At 45.5% G+C, this 18,819-nt stretch overlaps 6 non-coding genes across 6 annotated transcripts; 3 read left to right on the forward strand and 3 right to left on the reverse strand.

The window, feature by feature from the left end:
• Nucleotides 1-446: 446 nt before the first annotated feature.
• On the reverse strand, nt 447-528 carry trnas-gcu (transfer RNA serine (anticodon GCU)). Its single transcript has one exon. It is a non-coding gene; the product is annotated as a tRNA-Ser (tRNA).
• Nucleotides 529-1,372: 844 nt separating this feature from the next.
• Nucleotides 1,373-1,445, forward strand: trnaa-agc (transfer RNA alanine (anticodon AGC)). The gene has a single exon. It is a non-coding gene; the product is annotated as a tRNA-Ala (tRNA).
• A 9,185-nt stretch (nt 1,446-10,630) lies between these two features.
• On the reverse strand, nt 10,631-10,712 carry trnas-gcu (transfer RNA serine (anticodon GCU)). Its single transcript has one exon. It is a non-coding gene; the product is annotated as a tRNA-Ser (tRNA).
• Nucleotides 10,713-11,556: 844 nt separating this feature from the next.
• trnaa-agc (transfer RNA alanine (anticodon AGC)) lies at nt 11,557-11,629 on the forward strand. The gene has a single exon. It is a non-coding gene; the product is annotated as a tRNA-Ala (tRNA).
• A 5,751-nt stretch (nt 11,630-17,380) lies between these two features.
• On the reverse strand, nt 17,381-17,462 carry trnas-gcu (transfer RNA serine (anticodon GCU)). Its single transcript has one exon. It is a non-coding gene; the product is annotated as a tRNA-Ser (tRNA).
• Nucleotides 17,463-18,306: 844 nt separating this feature from the next.
• trnaa-agc (transfer RNA alanine (anticodon AGC)) lies at nt 18,307-18,379 on the forward strand. Its single transcript has one exon. It is a non-coding gene; the product is annotated as a tRNA-Ala (tRNA).
• Nucleotides 18,380-18,819: the final 440 nt, after the last annotated feature.

Genomic DNA, 18,819 nt, shown 5'->3' on the forward strand with positions numbered 1-18,819 from the left:
AATTGCTGATTTCCTGGAACTTTTACACACTACCATATTTAGGGTTAACAGAGAATGGTTGGAAAAGAGAACATATCGAGTGAGTAGCAGTTTTGTGGGGGACTCTGCCTGCATGTGTCTCTACAGGCCTTGTATCTGTGGTTTCCTGTTCACTAGACGACATTAATGTGACACCTGAACCAAATGTGTTGTAGCCCCTTTGGGCAGAGCAGCTTGGAATACACACCTTATTATACAGCCTATCTGCAGCCTATCAAGGAAGCTCTTCCAAAGCTGCTTGTCCAGTGGGCTTAATCACCTGCACTCACATGTCAACAGTCTGATTTCTGCATCAACTGTCACACTCGAGTTCTCTGCACAAAACAGTATTTGGTTTACCATTGGATGTTGTAAGTCCAGCAGAAGGTTTTATCTGTGTTTGTCTAAAAACACTTTAATCTGACATGCGACGAGGATGGGATTCGAACCCACGCGTGCAGAGCACAATGGATTAGCAGTCCATCGCCTTAACCACTCGGCCACCTCGTCAATTAAGCAAGGAAGGGCGACGCGACTTTGATCAGCAAAGACAGACCTACAGGATTTCTCGGTCACCTCGCAAGGCTTAATAAGAACACCTAGAATATATCCTCTCTGAATTTAATATCCAAGTACCTTTGCAAGGGAATTAGCTTAAATGGTAAAGCACTAGCTTTGTATGCAAGAAGTACTGGGATCAATACCCACATTCTCCAAATGCCTCATGCCTCCCCTGACCTCGTCAAGGTGACGCGCAATCCTTTATCATACAGGCGATGCACTTCTGAGATGGCTTGTGAATATATCTTTAGATGGATACATAGGTTGGAGCTGCCAGGCAGGAGGTCTAGAGGAAGACCAAAGCGGAGATTTATGGATGTAGTAAGGGAGGACATGAAGTTAGTTGGTATGAGTGAAGAGGATGCAGAGGACAGGGTTAGATAGACGCACATGATTCGCTGTGGCGACCCCTGAAAGGGAACAGCCGAAAGGAAAAGAAGAAGCACTTCTGAGATGGCCGACGAATGTCAATCCTGACAGTATTTCCATCCGTGTGTCTACACTCAAGCACAAGAACAGACTGCGGCCTATCAAGGAAGATTGTAGCCAACTCTTCTAAGGCTGCAATTAAACACTTTGGAGATTCTCTTTGGCAAAAAGGTGCACTCCATTAGCACCAAAACCTCATGCCACACCAACTGTTTGTTCCCTCCGACTGCTTCTGGCCTTGTCAACAAGGCCCGTGACTGTCAAGTATTCGGGCTCCACAATCTACAAACACAGAGGACATAAGGGGTGGATATTGAGAGTTTGTCCGGTACGCTGTGAACACAGGGAGGAAAAAAAGCTTGCAGGGGAATTAGCTCAAATGGTAGAGCGCTTGCTTAGCATGCAAGAGGTAGTGGGATCGATGCCCACATTCTCCACAATCGTTTGATTTCCTTTTTCCCATAAATGGATGAAACTGTTAAAAAGTTTCAGCCTCCATATCCCACATGTGCAGTTCACAATCAATTAGAATGGGAAATTGCCTGTCAGCAGTACAGCTAAAAAGGCGACCAGTTTGCCGTCTGATCAGCTAAACACATGGCAGCCAGTCAATGCATTTAGGTTTGTACACACAGTCAAAACGTTCTGCTGAAGTTCCAACCGAGTATCAGTGGGGGCGAACAGCCATTTCAGAAATTGCTGATTTCCTGGAACTTTTACACACTACCATATTTAGGGTTAACAGAGAATGGTTGGAAAAGAGAACATATCCAGTGAGTAGCAGTTTTGTGGGGGACTCTGCCTGCATGTGTCTCCACAGGCCTTGTATCTGTGGTGTCCTGTTCACTAGACGACATTAATGTGACACCTGAACCAAATGTTGCAGAGCAGCGTGGAATACACACCTTATTATACAGCCTATCTGCAGCCTATCAAGGAAGCTTTTCCAAAGCTGCTTGTCCAGTGGGCTTAATCACCTGCACTCACATGTCAACAGTCTGATTTCTGCATCAATTGTCACACTCGAGTTCTCTGCACAAAACAGTATTTGGTTTACCATTGGATGTTGTAAGTCCAGGAGAAGGTTTTATCTGTGTTTGTCTAAAAACACTTTAATCTGACATGCGACAAGGATGGGATACAAACCCACGGGTGCAGAGCACAATGGATTAGCAGTCCATCGCCTTAACCACTCGGCCACCTCGTCAATTAAGCAAGGAAGGGCGACGAGACTTTGATCAGCAAAGACAGACCTACAGGATTTCTAGGTCACCTCGCAGGTTTTAATAAGAACACCTAGAATATCTCCTCTCTGAATTTAATATCCAAGTACCTTTGCAAGGGAATTAGCTTAAATGGTAAAGCACTAGCTTTGTATGCAAGAAGTAGTGGGATCAATACCCACATTCTCCAAATGGCTCATGCAGGTGATGCACTTCTGACATGGCTTGTGAATATATCTTTAGATGGATACATGGGTTGGAGCTGCCAGGCAGGAGGTCTAGAGGAAGACCAAAGCGGAGATTTATGGATGTAGTAAGGGAGGACATGAAGTTAGTTGGTATGAGTGTAGAGGATGCAGAGGACAGGGTTAGATGGAGGCACATGATTCGCTGTGGCGACCCCTGAAAGGGAACAGCCGAAAGGAAAAGAAGAAGCACTTCTGAGATGGCCGACGAATGTCAATCCTGACAGTATTTCCATCCGTGTGTCTACACTCAAGCACAAGAACAGACTGCAGCCTATCAAGGAAGATCTTAGCCAACTCTTCTAAGGCTGCAATTAAACACTATGGAGATTCTCTTTGGCAAAAAGGTGCCCTCCATTAGCACCAAAACCTCATGCCACACCAACTGTTTGTTCCCTCCGACTGCTTCTGGCCTTGTCAACAAGGCCCGTGACTGTCAAGTATTCGGGCTCCACAATCTACAAACACAGAGGACATAAGGGGTGGATATTGAGAGTTTGTCCGGTACGCTGTGAACACAGGGAGGAAAAAAAGCTTGCAGGGGAATTAGCTCAAATGGTAGAGCGCTTGCTTAGCATGCAGGAGGTAGTGGGATTGATGCCCACATTCTCCACAATTGTTTGATTTCCTTTTTCCCATAAATGGATGAAACTGTTAAAAAGTTTCAGCCTCCATATCCCACATGTGCAGATCACAATAAATTAGAATGGGAAATTGCCTGTCAGCAGTACAGCTAAAAAGGCGACCAGTTTGCCGTCTGATCAGCTAAACACATGGCAGCCAGTCAATGCATTTAGGCTTGTACACACAGTCAAAACCTTCTGCTGAAGTTCCAACCGAGTATCAGTGGGGGCGATCAGCCATTTCAGAAATTGCTGATTTCCTGGAACTTTTACACACTACCATATTTAGGGTTAACAGAGAATGGTTGGAAAAGAGAACATATCCAGTGAGTAGCAGTTTTGTGGGGGACTCTGCCTGCATGTGTCTCAACAGGCTTTGTATCTGTGGTGTCCTGTTCACTGGACAACATTAATGTGACACCTGAACCAAATGTTTTGTAGCCCCGGTGGGCAGAGCAGCATGGAGTACACACCTTATTATACAGCCTATCTGCAGCCTATCAAGGAAGCTCTTCCAAAGCTGCTTGTCCAATGAGCTTAATCACCTGCACTCACATGTCAACAGTCTGATTTCTGCATCAACTGTCACACTCGAGTTCTCTGCACAAAACAGTATTTGGTTTACCATTGGATGTTGTAAGTCCAGCAGAAGGTTTTATCTGTGTTTGTCTAAAACCACTTTAATCTGACATGCGACGAGGATGGGATTCCAACCCACGCATGCAGAGCACAATGGATTAGCAGTCCATCGCCTTAACCACTCGGCCACCTCGTCAATTAAGCAAGGAAGGGCGACGAGACTTTGATCAGCAAAGACAGACCTACAGGATTTCTAGGTCACCTCGCAGGGTTTAATAAGAACACCTAGAATATCTCCTCTCTGAATTTAATATCCAAGTACCTTTGCAAGGGAATTAGCTTAAATGGTAAAGCACTAGCTTTGTATGCAAGAAGTACTGGGATCAATACCCACATTCTCCAAATGTCTCATGCCTCCCCTGACCTCGTCAAGGTGACGCGCAATCCTTTATCATACAGGCGATGCACTTCTGAGATGGCTTGTGAATATATCTTTAGATGGATACATGGGTTGGAGCTGCCAGGCAGGAGGTCTAGAGGAAGACCAAAGCGGAGATTTATGGATGTAGTAAGGGAGGACATGAAGTTAGTTGGTATGAGTGAAGAGGATGCAGAGGACAGGGTTAGATGGAGGCACATGATTCGCTGTGGCGACCCCTGAAAGGGAACAGCCGAAAGGAAAAGAAGAAGCACTTCTGAGATGGCCGACGAATGTCAATCCTGACAGAATTTCCATCCGTGTGTCTACACTCAAACACAAGAACAGACTGCGGCCTATCAAGGAAGATTGTAGCCAACTCTTCTAAGGCTGCAATTAAACACTTTGGAGATTCTCTTTGGCCAAAAGGTGCACTCCATTAGCACCAAAACCTCATGCCACACCAACTGTTTGTTCCCTCCGACTGCTTCTGGCCTTGTCAACAAGGCCCGTGACTGTCAAGTATTCGGGCTACACAATCTACAAACACAGAGGACATAAGGGGTGGATATTGAGAGTTTGTCCGGTACGCTGTGAACACAGGGAGGAAAAAAAGCTTGCAAGGGAATTAGCTCAAATGGTAGAGCGCTTGCTTAGCATGTAAGAGGTAGTGGGATCGATGCCCACATTCTCCACAATCCTTTGATTTCCTTTTTCCCATAAATGGATGAAACTGTTAAAAAGTTTCAGCCTCCATTTCCCACATGTGCAGATCACAATCAATTAGAATGGGAAATTGCCTGTCAGCAGTACAGCTAAAAAGGCGACCAGTTTGCTGTCTGATCAGCTAAACACATGGCAGCCATTCAATGCATTTAGGCTTGTACACACAGTCAAAACGTTCTGCTGAAGTTCCAACCGAGTATCAGTGGGGGCGATCAGCCATTTCAGAAATTGCTGATTTCCTGGAACTTTTACACACTACCATATTCAGGGTTAACAGAGAATGGTTGGAAAAGAGAACATATCCAGTGAGTAGCAGTTTTGTGGGGGACTCTGCCTGCATGTGTCTCAACAGGCTTTGTATCTGTGGTGTCCTGTTCACTGGACAACATTAATGTGACACCTGAACCAAATGTTTTGTAGCCCCGGTGGGCAGAGCAGCATGGAGTACACACCTTATTATACAGCCTATCTGCAGCCTATCAAGGAAGCTCTTCCAAAGCTGCTTGTCCAATGAGCTTAATCACCTGCACTCACATGTCAACAGTCTGATTTCTGCATCAACTGTCACACTCGAGTTCTCTGCACAAAACAGTATTTGGTTTACCATTGGATGTTGTAAGTCCAGCAGAAGGTTTTATCTGTGTTTGTCTAAAACCACTTTAATCTGACATGCGACGAGGATGGGATTCCAACCCACGCATGCAGAGCACAATGGATTAGCAGTCCATCGCCTTAACCACTCGGCCACCTCGTCAATTAAGCAAGGAAGGGCGACGAGACTTTGATCAGCAAAGACAGACCTACAGGATTTCTAGGTCACCTCGCAGGGTTTAATAAGAACACCTAGAATATCTCCTCTCTGAATTTAATATCCAAGTACCTTTGCAAGGGAATTAGCTTAAATGGTAAAGCACTAGCTTTGTATGCAAGAAGTACTGGGATCAATACCCACATTCTCCAAATGTCTCATGCCTCCCCTGACCTCGTCAAGGTGACGCGCAATCCTTTATCATACAGGCGATGCACTTCTGAGATGGCTTGTGAATATATCTTTAGATGGATACATAGGTTGGAGCTGCAAGGCAGGAGGTCTAGAGGAAGACCAAAGCGGAGATTTATGGATGTAGTAAGGGAGGACATGAAGTTAGTTGGTATGAGTGAAGAGGATGCAGAGGACAGGGTTAGATGGAGGCACATGATTCGCTGTGGCGACCCCTGAAAGGGAACAGCCGAAAGGAAAAGAAGAAGCACTTCTGAGATGGCCGACGAATGTCAATCCTGACAGAATTTCCATCCGTGTGTCTACACTCAAGCACAAGAACAGACTGCGGCCTATCAAGGAAGATTGTAGCCAACTCTTCTAAGGCTGCAATTAAACACTTTGGAGATTCTCTTTGGCCAAAAGGTGCACTCCATTAGCACCAAAACCTCATGCCACACCAACTGTTTGTTCCCTCCGACTGCTTCTGGCCTTGTCAACAAGGCCCGTGACTGTCAAGTATTCGGGCTACACAATCTACAAACACAGAGGACATAAGGGGTGGATATTGAGAGTTTGTCCGGTACGCTGTGAACACAGGGAGGAAAAAAAGCTTGCAAGGGAATTAGCTCAAATGGTAGAGCGCTTGCTTAGCATGTAAGAGGTAGTGGGATCGATGCCCACATTCTCCACAATCCTTTGATTTCCTTTTTCCCATAAATGGATGAAACTGTTAAAAAGTTTCAGCCTCCATTTCCCACATGTGCAGATCACAATCAATTAGAATGGGAAATTGCCTGTCAGCAGTACAGCTAAAAAGGCGACCAGTTTGCTGTCTGATCAGCTAAACACATGGCAGCCATTCAATGCATTTAGGCTTGTACACACAGTCAAAACGTTCTGCTGAAGTTCCAACCGAGTATCAGTGGGGGCGATCAGCCATTTCAGAAATTGCTGATTTCCTGGAACTTTTACACACTACCATATTCAGGGTTAACAGAGAATGGTTGGAAAAGAGAACATATCCAGTGAGTAGCAGTTTTGTGGGGGACTCTGCCTGCATGTGTCTCTACAGGCCTTGTATCTGTGGTGTCCTGTTCACTAGACGACATTAATGTGACACCTGAACCAAATTTTTTGTAGCCCCGGTGGGCAGAGCAGCATGGAATACACACCTTATTATACAGCCTATCTGCAGCCTATCAAGGAAGCTCTTCCAAAGCTGCTTGTCCAGTGGGCTTAATCACCTGCACTCACATGTCAACAGTCTGATTTCTGCATCAACTGTCACACTCGAGTTCTCTGCACAAAACAGTATTTGGTTTACCATTGGATGTTGTAAGTCCAGCAGAAGGTTTTATCTGTGTTTGTCTAAAAACACTTTAATCTGACATGCGACGAGGATGGGATTCGAACATACACGTGCAGAGCACAATGGATTAGCAGTCCATCGCCTTAACCACTCGGCCACCTCGTCAATTAAGCAAGGAAGGGCGACGAGACTTTGATCAGCAAAGACAGACCTACAGGATTTCTAGGTCACCTCGCAGGGTTTAATGAGAACACCTAGAATATCTCCTCTCTGAATTTAATATCCAAGTACCTTTGCAAGGGAATTAGCTTAAATGGTAAAGCACTATCTTTGTATGCAAGAAGTAGTGGGATCAATACACACATTCTCCAAATGCCTCATGCCTCCCCTGACCTCGTCAAGGTGACGCGTAATCCTTTATCATACAGGTGATGCACTTCTGAGATGGCTTGTGAATATATCTTTTAATGGATACATAGGTTGGAGCTGCCAGGCAGGAGGTCTAGAGGAAGACCAAAGCGGAGATTTATGGATGTAGCAAGGGAGGACATGAAGTTAGTTGGTATGAGTGAAGCGGATGCAGACGACAGGGTTAGATGGACGCACGTGACTCGCTGTGGCGACCCCTGAAAGGGAACAGCCGAAAGGAAAAGAAGAAGCACTTCTGAGATGGCCGACGAATGTCAATCCCGACAGTATTTCCATCCGTGTGTCTACACTCAAGCACAAGAACAGACTGCAGCCTATCAAGGAAGATTGTAACCAACTCTTCTAAGGCTGCAATTAAACACTTTGGAGATTCTCTTTGGCAAAAAGGTGCACTCCATTAGCACCAAAACCTCATGCCACACCAACTGTTTGTTCCCTCCGACTGCTTCTGGCCTTGTCAACAAGGCCCGTGACTGTCAAGTATTCGGGCTCCACAATCTACAAACACAGAGGACATAAGGGGTAGATATTGAGAGTTTGTCCGGTACGTTTGCAAATTCTGCCCTGTGAACACAGGGAGGAAAAAAAGCTTGCAGGGGAATTAGCTCAAACGGTAGAGCGCTTGCTTAGCATGCAAGAGGTAGTGGGATCGATGCCAACATTCTCCACAATCCTTTGATTTTCTTTTTCCCATAAATGGATGAAACTGTTAAAAAGTTTCAGCCTCCATATCCCACATGTGCAGATCACAATCAACTAGAATGGGAAATTGCCTGTCAGCAGTACAGCTAAAAAGGCGACCAGTTTGCCGTCTGATCAGCTAAACACATGGCAGCCAGTCAATGCATTTAGGCTTGTACACACAGTCAAAACGTTCTGCTGAAGTTCCAACCGAGTATCAGTGGGGGCGAACAGCCATTTCAGAAATTGCTGATTTCCTGGAACTTTTACACACTACCATATTTAGGGTTAACAGAGAATGGTTGGAAAAGAGAACATATCGAGTGAGTAGCAGTTTTGTGGGGGACTCTGCCTGCATGTGTCTCTACAGGCTTTGTATCTGTGGTGTCCTGTTCACTAGATGACATTAATGTGACACCTGAACCAAATGTTTTGTAGCCCCGGTGGGCAGAGCAGCATGGAATACACACCTTATTATACAGCCTATCTGCAGCCTATCAAGGAAGCTCTTCCAAAGCTGCTTGTCCAGTGAGCTTAATCACCTGCACTCACATGTCAAGAGTCTGATTTCTGCATCAACTGTCACACTCGAGTTCTCTGCACAAAACAGTATTTGGTTTACCATTGGATGTTGTAAGTCCAGCAGAAGGTTTTATCTGTGTTTGTCTAAAAACCCATTAATCTGACATGCGACGAGGATGAGATTCGAACCCACGCATGCAGAGCACAATGGATTAGCAGTCCATCGCCTTAACCACTCGGCCACCTCGTCAATTAAGGAAGGAAGGGCGACGAGACTTTGATCAGCAAAGACAGACCTACAGGATTTCTAGGTCACCTCGCAGGGTTTAATAAGAACACCTAGAATATCTCCTCTCTGAATTTAATATCCAAGTACCTTTGCAAGGGAATTAGCTTAAATGGTAAAGCACTAGCTTTGTATGCAAGAAGTAGTGGGATCAATACCCACATTCTCCAAATGCCTCATGCCTCCCCTGACCTCGTCAAGGTGACGCGCAATCCTTTATCATACAGGCGATGCACTTCTGAGATGGCTTGTGAATATATCTTTAGATGGATACATAGGTTGGAGCTGCCAGGCAGGAGGTCTAGAGGAAGACCAAAGCGGAGATTTATGGATGTAGTAAGGGAGGACATGAAGTTAGTTGGTATGAGTGAAGAGGATGCAGAGGACAGGGTTAGATGGACGCACGTGATTCGCTGTGGCGACCCCTGAAAGGGAACAGCCGAAAGGAAAAGAAGAAGCACTTCTGAGATGGCCGACGAATGTCAATCCTGACAGTATTTCCATCCGTGTGTCTACACTCAAGCACAAGAACAGACTGCAGCCTATCAAGGAAGATTGTAACCAACTCTTCTAAGGCTGCAATTAAACACTTTGGAGATTCTCTTTGGCAAAAAGGTGCACTCCATTAGCACCAAAACCTCATGCCACACCAACTGTTTGTTCCCTCCGACTGCTTCTGGCCTTGTCAACAAGGCCCGTGACTGTCAAGTATTCGGGCTCCACAATCTACAAACACAGAGGACATAAGGGGTGGATATTGAGAGTTTGTCCGGTACGTTTGCAAATTCTGCCCTGTGAACACAGGGAGGAAAAAAAGCTTGCAGGGGAATTAGCTCAAATGGTAGAGCGCTTGCTTAGCATGCAAGAGGTAGTGGGATCGATGCCAACATTCTCCACAATCCTTTGATTTCCTTTTTCCCATAAATGGATGAAACTGTTAAAAATTTTCAGCCTCCATATCCCACATGTGCAGATCACAATCAACTAGAATGGGAAATTGCCTGTCAGCAGTACAGCTAAAAAGGCGACCAGTTTGCCGTCTGATCAGCTAAACACATGGCAGCCAGTCAATGCATTTAGGCTTGTACACACAGTCAAAACGTTCTGCTGAAGTTCCAACCGAGTATCAGTGGGGGCGAACAGCCATTTCAGAAATTGCTGATTTCCTGGAACTTTTACACACTACCATATTTAGGGTTAACAGAGAATGGTTGGAAAAGAGAACATATCGAGTGAGTAGCAGTTTTGTGGGGGACTCTGCCTGCATGTGTCTCTACAGGCCTTGTATCTGTGGTTTCCTGTTCACTAGACGACATTAATGTGACACCTGAACCAAATGTGTTGTAGCCCCTTTGGGCAGAGCAGCTTGGAATACACACCTTATTATACAGCCTATCTGCAGCCTATCAAGGAAGCTCTTCCAAAGCTGCTTGTCCAGTGGGCTTAATCACCTGCACTCACATGTCAACAGTCTGATTTCTGCATCAACTGTCACACTCGAGTTCTCTGCACAAAACAGTATTTGGTTTACCATTGGATGTTGTAAGTCCAGCAGAAGGTTTTATCTGTGTTTGTCTAAAAACACTTTAATCTGACATGCGACGAGGATGGGATTCGAACCCACGCGTGCAGAGCACAATGGATTAGCAGTCCATCGCCTTAACCACTCGGCCACCTCGTCAATTAAGCAAGGAAGGGCGACGCGACTTTGATCAGCAAAGACAGACCTACAGGATTTCTCGGTCACCTCGCAAGGCTTAATAAGAACACCTAGAATATATCCTCTCTGAATTTAATATCCAAGTACCTTTGCAAGGGAATTAGCTTAAATGGTAAAGCACTAGCTTTGTATGCAAGAAGTACTGGGATCAATACCCACATTCTCCAAATGCCTCATGCCTCCCCTGACCTCGTCAAGGTGACGCGCAATCCTTTATCATACAGGCGATGCACTTCTGAGATGGCTTGTGAATATATCTTTAGATGGATACATAGGTTGGAGCTGCCAGGCAGGAGGTCTAGAGGAAGACCAAAGCGGAGATTTATGGATGTAGTAAGGGAGGACATGAAGTTAGTTGGTATGAGTGAAGAGGATGCAGAGGACAGGGTTAGATAGACGCACATGATTCGCTGTGGCGACCCCTGAAAGGGAACAGCCGAAAGGAAAAGAAGAAGCACTTCTGAGATGGCCGACGAATGTCAATCCTGACAGTATTTCCATCCGTGTGTCTACACTCAAGCACAAGAACAGACTGCGGCCTATCAAGGAAGATTGTAGCCAACTCTTCTAAGGCTGCAATTAAACACTTTGGAGATTCTCTTTGGCAAAAAGGTGCACTCCATTAGCACCAAAACCTCATGCCACACCAACTGTTTGTTCCCTCCGACTGCTTCTGGCCTTGTCAACAAGGCCCGTGACTGTCAAGTATTCGGGCTCCACAATCTACAAACACAGAGGACATAAGGGGTGGATATTGAGAGTTTGTCCGGTACGCTGTGAACACAGGGAGGAAAAAAAGCTTGCAGGGGAATTAGCTCAAATGGTAGAGCGCTTGCTTAGCATGCAAGAGGTAGTGGGATCGATGCCCACATTCTCCACAATCGTTTGATTTCCTTTTTCCCATAAATGGATGAAACTGTTAAAAAGTTTCAGCCTCCATATCCCACATGTGCAGTTCACAATCAATTAGAATGGGAAATTGCCTGTCAGCAGTACAGCTAAAAAGGCGACCAGTTTGCCGTCTGATCAGCTAAACACATGGCAGCCAGTCAATGCATTTAGGTTTGTACACACAGTCAAAACGTTCTGCTGAAGTTCCAACCGAGTATCAGTGGGGGCGAACAGCCATTTCAGAAATTGCTGATTTCCTGGAACTTTTACACACTACCATATTTAGGGTTAACAGAGAATGGTTGGAAAAGAGAACATATCCAGTGAGTAGCAGTTTTGTGGGGGACTCTGCCTGCATGTGTCTCCACAGGCCTTGTATCTGTGGTGTCCTGTTCACTAGACGACATTAATGTGACACCTGAACCAAATGTTGCAGAGCAGCGTGGAATACACACCTTATTATACAGCCTATCTGCAGCCTATCAAGGAAGCTTTTCCAAAGCTGCTTGTCCAGTGGGCTTAATCACCTGCACTCACATGTCAACAGTCTGATTTCTGCATCAATTGTCACACTCGAGTTCTCTGCACAAAACAGTATTTGGTTTACCATTGGATGTTGTAAGTCCAGGAGAAGGTTTTATCTGTGTTTGTCTAAAAACACTTTAATCTGACATGCGACAAGGATGGGATACAAACCCACGGGTGCAGAGCACAATGGATTAGCAGTCCATCGCCTTAACCACTCGGCCACCTCGTCAATTAAGCAAGGAAGGGCGACGAGACTTTGATCAGCAAAGACAGACCTACAGGATTTCTAGGTCACCTCGCAGGTTTTAATAAGAACACCTAGAATATCTCCTCTCTGAATTTAATATCCAAGTACCTTTGCAAGGGAATTAGCTTAAATGGTAAAGCACTAGCTTTGTATGCAAGAAGTAGTGGGATCAATACCCACATTCTCCAAATGGCTCATGCAGGTGATGCACTTCTGACATGGCTTGTGAATATATCTTTAGATGGATACATGGGTTGGAGCTGCCAGGCAGGAGGTCTAGAGGAAGACCAAAGCGGAGATTTATGGATGTAGTAAGGGAGGACATGAAGTTAGTTGGTATGAGTGTAGAGGATGCAGAGGACAGGGTTAGATGGAGGCACATGATTCGCTGTGGCGACCCCTGAAAGGGAACAGCCGAAAGGAAAAGAAGAAGCACTTCTGAGATGGCCGACGAATGTCAATCCTGACAGTATTTCCATCCGTGTGTCTACACTCAAGCACAAGAACAGACTGCAGCCTATCAAGGAAGATCTTAGCCAACTCTTCTAAGGCTGCAATTAAACACTATGGAGATTCTCTTTGGCAAAAAGGTGCCCTCCATTAGCACCAAAACCTCATGCCACACCAACTGTTTGTTCCCTCCGACTGCTTCTGGCCTTGTCAACAAGGCCCGTGACTGTCAAGTATTCGGGCTCCACAATCTACAAACACAGAGGACATAAGGGGTGGATATTGAGAGTTTGTCCGGTACGCTGTGAACACAGGGAGGAAAAAAAGCTTGCAGGGGAATTAGCTCAAATGGTAGAGCGCTTGCTTAGCATGCAGGAGGTAGTGGGATTGATGCCCACATTCTCCACAATTGTTTGATTTCCTTTTTCCCATAAATGGATGAAACTGTTAAAAAGTTTCAGCCTCCATATCCCACATGTGCAGATCACAATAAATTAGAATGGGAAATTGCCTGTCAGCAGTACAGCTAAAAAGGCGACCAGTTTGCCGTCTGATCAGCTAAACACATGGCAGCCAGTCAATGCATTTAGGCTTGTACACACAGTCAAAACCTTCTGCTGAAGTTCCAACCGAGTATCAGTGGGGGCGATCAGCCATTTCAGAAATTGCTGATTTCCTGGAACTTTTACACACTACCATATTTAGGGTTAACAGAGAATGGTTGGAAAAGAGAACATATCCAGTGAGTAGCAGTTTTGTGGGGGACTCTGCCTGCATGTGTCTCAACAGGCTTTGTATCTGTGGTGTCCTGTTCACTGGACAACATTAATGTGACACCTGAACCAAATGTTTTGTAGCCCCGGTGGGCAGAGCAGCATGGAGTACACACCTTATTATACAGCCTATCTGCAGCCTATCAAGGAAGCTCTTCCAAAGCTGCTTGTCCAATGAGCTTAATCACCTGCACTCACATGTCAACAGTCTGATTTCTGCATCAACTGTCACACTCGAGTTCTCTGCACAAAACAGTATTTGGTTTACCATTGGATGTTGTAAGTCCAGCAGAAGGTTTTATCTGTGTTTGTCTAAAACCACTTTAATCTGACATGCGACGAGGATGGGATTCCAACCCACGCATGCAGAGCACAATGGATTAGCAGTCCATCGCCTTAACCACTCGGCCACCTCGTCAATTAAGCAAGGAAGGGCGACGAGACTTTGATCAGCAAAGACAGACCTACAGGATTTCTAGGTCACCTCGCAGGGTTTAATAAGAACACCTAGAATATCTCCTCTCTGAATTTAATATCCAAGTACCTTTGCAAGGGAATTAGCTTAAATGGTAAAGCACTAGCTTTGTATGCAAGAAGTACTGGGATCAATACCCACATTCTCCAAATGTCTCATGCCTCCCCTGACCTCGTCAAGGTGACGCGCAATCCTTTATCATACAGGCGATGCACTTCTGAGATGGCTTGTGAATATATCTTTAGATGGATACATGGGTTGGAGCTGCCAGGCAGGAGGTCTAGAGGAAGACCAAAGCGGAGATTTATGGATGTAGTAAGGGAGGACATGAAGTTAGTTGGTATGAGTGAAGAGGATGCAGAGGACAGGGTTAGATGGAGGCACATGATTCGCTGTGGCGACCCCTGAAAGGGAACAGCCGAAAGGAAAAGAAGAAGCACTTCTGAGATGGCCGACGAATGTCAATCCTGACAGAATTTCCATCCGTGTGTCTACACTCAAACACAAGAACAGACTGCGGCCTATCAAGGAAGATTGTAGCCAACTCTTCTAAGGCTGCAATTAAACACTTTGGAGATTCTCTTTGGCCAAAAGGTGCACTCCATTAGCACCAAAACCTCATGCCACACCAACTGTTTGTTCCCTCCGACTGCTTCTGGCCTTGTCAACAAGGCCCGTGACTGTCAAGTATTCGGGCTACACAATCTACAAACACAGAGGACATAAGGGGTGGATATTGAGAGTTTGTCCGGTACGCTGTGAACACAGGGAGGAAAAAAAGCTTGCAAGGGAATTAGCTCAAATGGTAGAGCGCTTGCTTAGCATGTAAGAGGTAGTGGGATCGATGCCCACATTCTCCACAATCCTTTGATTTCCTTTTTCCCATAAATGGATGAAACTGTTAAAAAGTTTCAGCCTCCATTTCCCACATGTGCAGATCACAATCAATTAGAATGGGAAATTGCCTGTCAGCAGTACAGCTAAAAAGGCGACCAGTTTGCTGTCTGATCAGCTAAACACATGGCAGCCATTCAATGCATTTAGGCTTGTACACACAGTCAAAACGTTCTGCTGAAGTTCCAACCGAGTATCAGTGGGGGCGATCAGCCATTTCAGAAATTGCTGATTTCCTGGAACTTTTACACACTACCATATTCAGGGTTAACAGAGAATGGTTGGAAAAGAGAACATATCCAGTGAGTAGCAGTTTTGTGGGGGACTCTGCCTGCATGTGTCTCAACAGGCTTTGTATCTGTGGTGTCCTGTTCACTGGACAACATTAATGTGACACCTGAACCAAATGTTTTGTAGCCCCGGTGGGCAGAGCAGCATGGAGTACACACCTTATTATACAGCCTATCTGCAGCCTATCAAGGAAGCTCTTCCAAAGCTGCTTGTCCAATGAGCTTAATCACCTGCACTCACATGTCAACAGTCTGATTTCTGCATCAACTGTCACACTCGAGTTCTCTGCACAAAACAGTATTTGGTTTACCATTGGATGTTGTAAGTCCAGCAGAAGGTTTTATCTGTGTTTGTCTAAAACCACTTTAATCTGACATGCGACGAGGATGGGATTCCAACCCACGCATGCAGAGCACAATGGATTAGCAGTCCATCGCCTTAACCACTCGGCCACCTCGTCAATTAAGCAAGGAAGGGCGACGAGACTTTGATCAGCAAAGACAGACCTACAGGATTTCTAGGTCACCTCGCAGGGTTTAATAAGAACACCTAGAATATCTCCTCTCTGAATTTAATATCCAAGTACCTTTGCAAGGGAATTAGCTTAAATGGTAAAGCACTAGCTTTGTATGCAAGAAGTACTGGGATCAATACCCACATTCTCCAAATGTCTCATGCCTCCCCTGACCTCGTCAAGGTGACGCGCAATCCTTTATCATACAGGCGATGCACTTCTGAGATGGCTTGTGAATATATCTTTAGATGGATACATAGGTTGGAGCTGCAAGGCAGGAGGTCTAGAGGAAGACCAAAGCGGAGATTTATGGATGTAGTAAGGGAGGACATGAAGTTAGTTGGTATGAGTGAAGAGGATGCAGAGGACAGGGTTAGATGGAGGCACATGATTCGCTGTGGCGACCCCTGAAAGGGAACAGCCGAAAGGAAAAGAAGAAGCACTTCTGAGATGGCCGACGAATGTCAATCCTGACAGAATTTCCATCCGTGTGTCTACACTCAAGCACAAGAACAGACTGCGGCCTATCAAGGAAGATTGTAGCCAACTCTTCTAAGGCTGCAATTAAACACTTTGGAGATTCTCTTTGGCCAAAAGGTGCACTCCATTAGCACCAAAACCTCATGCCACACCAACTGTTTGTTCCCTCCGACTGCTTCTGGCCTTGTCAACAAGGCCCGTGACTGTCAAGTATTCGGGCTACACAATCTACAAACACAGAGGACATAAGGGGTGGATATTGAGAGTTTGTCCGGTACGCTGTGAACACAGGGAGGAAAAAAAGCTTGCAAGGGAATTAGCTCAAATGGTAGAGCGCTTGCTTAGCATGTAAGAGGTAGTGGGATCGATGCCCACATTCTCCACAATCCTTTGATTTCCTTTTTCCCATAAATGGATGAAACTGTTAAAAAGTTTCAGCCTCCATTTCCCACATGTGCAGATCACAATCAATTAGAATGGGAAATTGCCTGTCAGCAGTACAGCTAAAAAGGCGACCAGTTTGCTGTCTGATCAGCTAAACACATGGCAGCCATTCAATGCATTTAGGCTTGTACACACAGTCAAAACGTTCTGCTGAAGTTCCAACCGAGTATCAGTGGGGGCGATCAGCCATTTCAGAAATTGCTGATTTCCTGGAACTTTTACACACTACCATATTCAGGGTTAACAGAGAATGGTTGGAAAAGAGAACATATCCAGTGAGTAGCAGTTTTGTGGGGGACTCTGCCTGCATGTGTCTCTACAGGCCTTGTATCTGTGGTGTCCTGTTCACTAGACGACATTAATGTGACACCTGAACCAAATTTTTTGTAGCCCCGGTGGGCAGAGCAGCTTGGAATACACACCTTATTATACAGCCTATCTGCAGCCTATCAAGGAAGCTCTTCCAAAGCTGCTTGTTCAGTGGGCTTAATCACCTGCACTCATATGTCAACAGTCTGATTTCTGCATCAACTGTCACACTCGAGTTCTCTGCACAAAACAGTATTTGGTTTACCATTGTATGTTGTAAGTCCAGCAGAAGGTTTTATCTGTGTTTGTCTAAAAACACTTTAATCTGACATGCGACGAGGATGGGATTCCAACCCACGCGTGCAGAGCACAATGGATTAGCAGTCCATCGCCTTAACCACTCGGCCACCTCGTCAATTAAGCAAGGAAGGGCGACGAGACTTTGATCAGCAAAGACAGACCTACAGGATTTCTAGGTCACCTCGCAGGGTTTAATAAGAACACCTAGAATATCTCCTCTCTGAATTTAATATCCAAGTACCTTTGCAAGGGAATTAGCTTAAATGGTAAAGCACTAGCTTTGTATGCAAGAAGTACTGGGATCAATACCCACATTCTCCAAATGCCTCATGCCTCCCCTGACCTCGTCAAGGTGACGCGCAATCCTTTATCATACAGGCGATGCACCTCTGAGATGGCTTGTGAATATATCTTTAGATGGATACATAGGTTGGAGCTGCCAGGCAGGAGGTCTAGAGGAAGACCAAAGCGGAGATTTATGGATGTAGTAAGGGAGGACATGAAGTTAGTTGGTATGAGTGAAGAGGATGCAGAGGACAGGGTTAGATAGACGCACATGATTCGCTGTGGCGACCCCTGAAAGGGAACAGCCGAAAGGAAAAGAAGAAGCACTTCTGAGATGGCCGACGAATGTCAATCCTGACAGTATTTCCATCCGTGTGTCTACACTCAAGCACAAGAACAGACTGCGGCCTATCAAGGAAGATTGTAGCCAACTCTTCTAAGGCTGCAATTAAACACTTTGGAGATTCTCTTTGGCAAAAAGGTGCACTCCATTAGCACCAAAACCTCATGCCACACCAACTGTTTGTTCCCTCCGACTGCTTCTGGCCTTGTCAACAAGGCCCGTGACTGTCAAGTATTCGGGCTCCACAATCTACAAACACAGAGGACATAAGGGGTGGATATTGAGAGTTTGTCCGGTACGCTGTGAACACAGGGAGGAAAAAAAGCTTGCAGGGGAATTAGCTCAAATGGTAGAGCGCTTGCTTAGCATGCAAGAGGTAGTGGGATCGATGCCCACATTCTCCACAATCGTTTGATTTCCTTTTTCCCATAAATGGATGAAACTGTTAAAAAGTTTCAGCCTCCATATCCCACATGTGCAGTTCACAATCAATTAGAATGGGAAATTGCCTGTCAGCAGTACAGCTAAAAAGGCGACCAGTTTGCCGTCTGATCAGCTAAACACATGGCAGCCAGTCAATGCATTTAGGCTTGTACACACAGTCAAAACGTTCTGCTGAAGTTCCAACCGAGTATCAGTGGGGGCGATCAGCCATTTCAGAAATTGCTGATTTCCTGGAACTTTTACACACTACCATATTTAGGGTTAACAGAGAATGGTTGGAAAAGAGAACATATCCAGTGAGTAGCAGTTTTGTGGGGGACTCTGCCTGCATGTGTCTCTACAGGCCTTGTATCTGTGGTGTCCTGTTCACTAGACGACATTAATGTGACACCTGAACCAA

Source organism: Channa argus, unplaced genomic scaffold, assembly GCF_033026475.1.
Source record: "Channa argus isolate prfri unplaced genomic scaffold, Channa argus male v1.0 Contig063, whole genome shotgun sequence".
NCBI lineage: Eukaryota > Metazoa > Chordata > Actinopteri > Anabantiformes > Channidae > Channa > Channa argus.